General features: G+C 36.7%; 1 protein-coding gene across 3 annotated transcripts in view; it reads right to left on the bottom strand.

Moving 5' to 3' along the window:
- Positions 1-3,036, bottom strand: part of LOC144967029 (solute carrier family 23 member 1-like) — a 42,169-nt gene extending 39,133 nt beyond the window's left edge. Inside the window, exon 1 of one of the 3 annotated variants that reach the window (XM_078903779.1) lies at positions 3,011-3,036. The gene's annotated coding sequence lies outside the window, so the exon portion shown is untranslated. Of the gene's footprint in view, positions 1-2,724; positions 2,861-2,904 lie in introns of those variants that run through there. The other 2 variants (XM_078903778.1, XM_078903777.1) reach the window with 2 other exon arrangements.
- Between the last annotated feature and the right edge of the window lie 4,464 nt (positions 3,037-7,500).

Here is a 7,500-nt window from a genome sequence, read left to right as displayed (position 1 = left end):
TATACTTCCGGATGGCAATGTTACGAGCTTCTTAGCCAAGCGCATACTATCTATAAAATCTAAAGAAGTTGCAGACCAAAGCAAAGGTCAGATTTGTCAAATCCAACATCGTTTCTTCATTGCTGTATGATGCATGCTGAGGCTGACAAAGGGCATCTGTTAAAATTCTTGACACGTTCCAAAACAAGTGCTTGATGGTGGTAGTGATGACATTGTCACCAGACACCTTCTCAAACAGCCACTTTTCATCAAGGACACACACACACAGATAGACCATCGATCTCTTCTTGTTAGGTGAAGACGACGGATTAGATTATGGGTGAAACCAGACGACAAAGGCAAGGGTCACTCTCAGATGGACCCCAGGACCCAATTGAATGTAAGCGGACTAGATTTTATAGTTTCTTTACCACTCTAGTTAATGACTTGCTAGTTTTAAGTCTAAGCGAAGCAGGTGACAAAAATGTGACCCCTCACCTCAAAACGGTATTAAGTCGGGATGACTAAGATGCTGAAAATTAAATTTGTAGCCAGAAATATCAGACTTGTGTTGAGTTTGTAAACTTTATTGAGAAGAATGAATATCATATTTCAGGTTGCTGAATACCAATAATTCATAATTTTGTCCAGTTTAACTTTAATTTGACTTTTTAGCATCTGGGTTATCCCGACATAATACCGTTTTGAGACGTTGGTCACAAATATAGAATTTTATGAACGTTTTCTAGTCACTTTCATAGAAGTGGGCGTAGTAAGGACGGTGACTAATTCAGTTATTTTGTGCTGGTAACATCAAACTCTCTAGTACACGATGGAAGGTAAGATACCAGCCTTCATACTTTCAATTCAAAAGACTTTCAAAGAGGAAATTAGCAACACTCCGGTGTAGATAATATTTCTTTCTGTTTTCATATTTGAACGAGGACGAGAGACGCATGCGCACAACCAACATGACGTTCTCTCTCTAATAACTTTTCCGCCGGTGACGTCACAGACTACGGGTGACGTCCAATCAAGGGACGCTACTCTTCCGCTAATCTCATTCCATATATAATTTTATATTTGTCGAGAGACGATCTCAGTACAAAGTATTCGTTGTTCCAGCTTTATCCTCATTTAAAACCCCTGGTGTGAATTTTGTATTATGTCGTTTAATTAATAAACAAGATGAAGAAAGCTAACTTTGATATAAAAATTAATTTAAGTGTGGAAAGTGAAGTGTTTTGGAATTTAACCAACAAAAAAAACAAAAAAAAAAAAACAACAAAAAAACAAAAACGCAAAAAAACAACAACCCACAAATACAAAAAAAAAAAAAAAAAAAAAAAAAAAAAAAAAAAAAAAAAAAAAAAAAAACCAAACAAAAAAACAAAAAACGTAAACAAACTATTCAATATCTTCGAACAAACAAACAATAGAAAAAAGGAGAAATTTAAAAAAATAATTCGATATAATCTGCATCACGCTCGAAATATAATTTCTAGTATGAGGTTCTTAATAGATGTTCGTGATATATATTTGCAGGTCTGATCACCGAATGTTATTATGGGCTTGTTTTAACATCGTTGTAATGGACGACATTTTACATTGGGTTGAGAGTATTTCCATTACAACATGTTTTGTGGTTAACATCACATATAGATAGTATGCGCTTGGCTAAGAAGCTCATAACATTACCATCCGGAAGTATAACGGACCAACACACAAAACTGTGTGTATCCATGAACGTTTATAGTCGGGTTAATACAGTTCAATGAGCATTACTCATGAACGCGGATGGCAAAAAACAACAACAAAGACCTGACTGACGTCATCTTCAAACTATCTATAGATAGTATGCAGATGACGTCACTCAGGCCTTTGTTATTGTTTTTGCCATCCGCGTTTGTGAGTTGTTCTCACTAAACTGTATTAACCAGACTATAAAAGTTCATGGTTACACAGAGTTTGTGTGTTGGTCCCTTATATTTGCGGATGGCAATGTTATGAACTTCTTAGCCAAGCGCATACTATCTATACTGTGTTTTTTAACCCTCTCCTTACCAACCATAGAAAAATCGTTACATTCGTTACGATGCAACCGACAATTTTCTCTTTCTGATTTCTCTTGTACATCACAAAATGTATAGAAATGCTTTGATTACAGCTATAAATACCAAACACTGTGTTGTAGATCTCGTTTTGTCGAACAATATTCTTTATAGAATGCACTTGTTTCTTTTTTGTTTGAGTAAGAAAATGCTATTTTAGTGTTGGGTGGGTGGGTGTGAATTTTCAGGGGAAATTCTAAAAATGGCTGATAAGGAGAGGGTTAAATCAACGACAGAATGAGCCCATAACAATTCGGGTTATCAGACCTACAAAGAAGTCAACGTCGGGTTCGTCCCAACATAATAATATTGTTTTGAGACAACTGGTCATATTTAACTCACTCAACCCTAACACCGACTATATCCGTAGTTTACCCGGGTTACTTTTACCCCATGCCTATTTATTACATTTTTTTGAGACAAAATATAGGCGAATTATCAAAGCTAATGTTTTTATTTTTTACATGTTAATGATAGTTGAATAAAACTGTCTATGTTAAATACATTATTTTAAATACATTTTTTCCAATTTTCAAAAGTAGCAAAAATCTCTAGGGCTGAGTGAGTTAAAGCCAACAGACTTTAACTTTAACAACGATATGCGGTTTATTTGATGTTATTTTATTACACAAACCTTCTCCCATAAAGAAAGTTAAGAAATCACCAACACATTATGATGCAGTTTAAATTGTATAACAACACATTTCCAAATCAGAGTACGGAAAGTAAAATGACACAGATACAAACACAACCTTGTGACCTTCGACGAATTAAATAAAAACAAAACGAAAAATGCAACGAACTAACGTCTCACTTTTATAAAGATTACGATAAAGTCACGGTCCGTCACTGCTACGGGTTGTACAGACTACAGACTACAGACCTTTCCCCTTGTTTAAAAATACGTATCAAGCACTGACCTAGTGTTGTCAGTTGTCGCAGGCGTCAACCGATTCGTTGCTGCTACTGCCCTATATAATATAACAATAAAGAATGAGGCTGTAAATATGAGGCCAAACTAACATAGGGATTCGATTTTCATTATTCGGCTTTTTCGAAGTTTTTTGAAGCAATTCTCGTAGCTAGCTAGGTAGTTATTAAGTTGAGGGATCGCTTTACACACCACTTTTTACAATAGAATTAAAACAGCTTATGTCAGAATTTGAATTACATGTACTAAGCGAAAGTTCTTCTTCTTCTTCTTCTTCTTCTTCTTCTTCTTCTTCTCCTCCTCCTCCTCCTCCTCCTTCTTCTTCTTCTTTTTCTTCTTCTTCTTCTTCTTCTTCTTCTTCTTCTTCTTTTTCTTCTTCTTCTTCTTCTTCTTCTTCTTCTTCTTCTTCTTCTTCTTCTTCTTCTTCTTCTTCTTCTTCTTCTTCTTCATACCAAGTGATATAAAAACGAAAAGAATAATTAAGGCAGTTTCTTGATAACCGATTGTAAATATTCTAGAGTCTCAATTGTGCTCAAAAGCTGGATACCATAAACGGAACGTTCTCGTACCTATGGGGGAAGAATGAATGAAGACTGTAATATACACATTTTCTGAACGCGATGTGAGCCTACCTTGCCAGATATTCTTTAAATTATTTTTTTGAATTGAGCCTTATATAGCGCAATATCCACTAAATGTGATCAAAGCGATTTACAGGGGGTCCCTGGTCAACAGCAACATTTAACATGTAGGACGGGACATGCCGCCTGTTTGGCGATATTACAATTTTTCGGATAAAGACACCGTTGTTAACGGCCAGGTACTCATTTTACACCTTTGTACGGTGAGAGAATGTGAGTAAAGAGCCTTTTCCAAGGAGTCAACCATGCGCCGAGGGCGAGGCTCGAACCCAGGACCTTCCGATCCGTAAGTGAGTGTCATACCACTAGACCACATAGCCGGACAATATTCTTGAGTTATTGGCGTTGTTATAAAACTAGCATTGAATTGACCAAAAAAACATTTCTCGTGTGAAAATATAAATATCAATTTGCACTTCCATCTCGTTGACAAGATACAATCAAACTTGTTTTGTGTTAACGAGTTATAGATGTTGATTTTGGTGTGATAAACTCACGAAATTTATGAGCTGAAATTGATGATTTGAGCGTTACTAACAATTAACCAATCGGAATATTTCCTGCCATTTAGCCCGTTCCTTCCCATTGACTATTTATTTCCAGTCAAAGAAAATGCCTCGTAACATTCCTTAATTAACCAGTAGATTTTTGACCAATCAAAACATGCAATTTGTGACACACCCTCACACGTGCTCGGACAAACATGGTTGTTTATAAACAATAACGTGAATGAAATCGACCTCTCTCTGATCATTGTTATTGTTTTCATACCGCCAAATGGGTGACTAGTTATCACACGATTTTCTTGATCAGATTATAATTGTTTAGGTTTACACTTAATTTTCTGTGTTGGTTCTATTGATCAAGCGGTAGAACAGTGAGTATTTTACTTAAGCACAAACCATCGATAGTAAAAAATGTGTAGTTTGCTGTGTCTACCAATCACTACCATTGTTTACATTGTGACGATTGTCCGAGAGGCGTGGTTATCTACCTGTTAATTTGCATAGCTACCTGTCAAATAAACAAATAGGCCAGTCGTCAGTCCCGCAGCCAGTGAGTATTCACCGTTGTCATCGTTATGTTATAGCCTGACACTGAAATCCAAAAGGACTGGCAGTTTGACTTCATTAAATTTTGGTTTTTGCACCGTCTAGTGAGTTGGCGTTAGTAGAGCTCATGGAAACAAGTTATTTCATTGGTTGAACTATTGATACAACTCACGATTTATTTTCTTTTGTGGCAAAATACTGGCATTTTGACGTCAGTTTTTGGTCATTGTCAGGCCATAACTTTACCAAGGCCACGGTATTTATCACAATACTATTATGACACACTGATGAACGAATTGCATCGCAACAGCTGACGACACTATCTATGCATTTTTCTAATCGTCTGAGTTAAAATCGGTGGGCTGTTTGCTTTCGGTGAAAGACAAGAACTTACGGATCCTCGGTTCACGGTTATTGGTTGATATCAGTGGAAAAAAAAGATTTTATTTTAAATTTTCGAGTCAAAAATATAACCAGTGAAATGTTTTTTCGTCTCGATCCAATAAAATATACGATAACTGAGGTATTTTTCAAAAGTGTATGATGCACTGTATGCCGATTGAATAACCCGAGACATATACCATAAGATAACAGATTTTTAAAAAGGCAAATATGTCAATAACTTGCAGAATTTTCATAATAGATATGTGACCCACCGTCTCAAAACGGTATTATGTCGGAACGAACCAGATGCTTTAAAAGCCGAATTTAATGTTAAACTGGTCAAACGTATAAACTGTTGGATTAACACCCTAAAATATGGTATCCTTTCTCCTCAATAAAACATACAAACTCAACACAAGACTGTTATTTCTGGCTATAAATTCAATTTTCAACATCTTAACCATCCCGACTTAATACCGTTTTGAGGCGAAGGGTCACATATGAGAATTTTCATAATAGACTCGTTCTAACACAAACCACGGGGTAGCGTTTTACTAACCTATGATAAAAAGTCACAAGTAAAACAACCCGACGATTCTAAACTAGACAAAACCCACCGACTGGTAACTTCATTGTAAAAAAAAAAAACAAACAACCCTGACACTTCAATTTAAAAAAAAAAATCAAATTGAACTGAAGTACGGTAAAACGAGTCTACTTCCCAAAGCCTTGAGTAAATATTTACAGTTTGAAGCAAGAGGAATAATAAAAGATTTAACTGTGGAAACGGGACCAGAACTGTCACTGATTATGCTTGCATAATGATTAACACGCATAGGGAATGAGATTAGCGGAATAGTAGCGTCCCTTGATTGGACGTCACCTTACAGAGAGAACGTCAATTTGGTTTTGAAGTGTCTCAAGCCGCTTTCATCAGAAGCGAGGACGAGAGACGCATGCGCACAACCAACATGACGTTCTCTCTCTAATAACTTTTCCGCCGGTGACGTCACAGACTAAGGGTGACGTCCAATCAAGGGACGCTACTCTTCCGCTAATCTCATTCCCTTTAGCCTTCCATGCAAAGTGTTTGATTTTAAATATCCGTCCTTAAGTACATATTCTTAAAGGGTGTCTGGGCGTGTTTGATTTTAAATATCCGTCCTTAAGTACATATTCTTAAAGGGTGTCTGGGCGTACTTCAGTGCTTATACAAATGAGGTAGACGTGAAATAAGCACAGGGCAATTGACAGAATAGGCCGTTGTTTACATTTCTCACAGTATTTTCATATGCATTAAATTCAATGTTATTTTCTTCCCACAAACCGCATTGTTATTACCTATGCATGTCGATCAAAGGCTTCTATTAGCCTGACTAAATTATTGATGAAACATTGTTTAATTGCCGACAATAGATAAATATTTGAAATTGAAAATTGAAATTGAAATTGACCTATACAGGTCACTGCATCCTTCCTGGCCCCTATGTCAACACCCCAATGAAACAGTAACACACCACTTGCTTGAATGTCAACCTCTTGAAGACCTGAGATACACATTCCTCCCACCAAATCCAAGCATCAGTAACACACTTTACAGTCACCTGGAACAACTACAAAAGACGTCTAACTTCTACGTCATGGCACAAGACCGAAGGGCTAGAGCTCAGATGGTCGCTGGTTCGGATAAGTAAGTAAGTAAGTAATCCGTGGCTTAGGTGAAGGTGCAGAAAATTGGGCGCAGCATTGATATGTAATTTAACTGGAATCACAAAATTTCCTCGGATTCACAGTCTCATCCTCCCATCAAGCCATTGCACAATTGTTAAACAATCCCAATGGATCTTGTAAACAGTATCGGTCGATTCATTTGAACAGTAAAAAATAATGTAATGAATTGGATTCAGTAGTCTGGTGTCTCGCCGCCCGGCAACGGCGGCCATCTTGGTTCTAAACAAAGACTTTTTATTCTTCATGCTGGCTAGAACTTTTCATATGCCTTGCGATCAGAATGTGTAAAAGTCAAAACATGATCAAATTTATGTTTTTTTCCCCTCTGGAAACGCTTTTATGCTCGCCGGAGAAATATTTCATACGGCGTCCGCCATTGTTCCGATAGTTTAGAGCCAGTGTTGGTGTTACTAAGTTACCATGCGTCATTAGGAAGGAAGTGACGTTACGTTCAATTTAGACGTTTTAGACAAAAAGGACTTTAACATTTAAAGCAAATTTTGACCATCAGGTAAATTTATCTGGTTATTGTGGAGATGGATATGAACAACACGTTAAAATTCCATGCGATTTGATATCTACAATAAAATGACATGGATTTGTTCATTGAATAAGAGTACTGTTCCATTTCAAAACCGATTTCCTGGGAGAGATAGATAGATAGATAGATA

Source organism: Berghia stephanieae, chromosome 3 (assembly GCF_034508935.2).
Source record: "Berghia stephanieae isolate SIO BIC M18660-M18661 chromosome 3, UCSD_Bste_1.3, whole genome shotgun sequence".
Lineage (NCBI taxonomy): Eukaryota > Metazoa > Mollusca > Gastropoda > Nudibranchia > Aeolidiidae > Berghia > Berghia stephanieae.
This window is presented reverse-complemented; position numbering and strand designations above follow the sequence as displayed.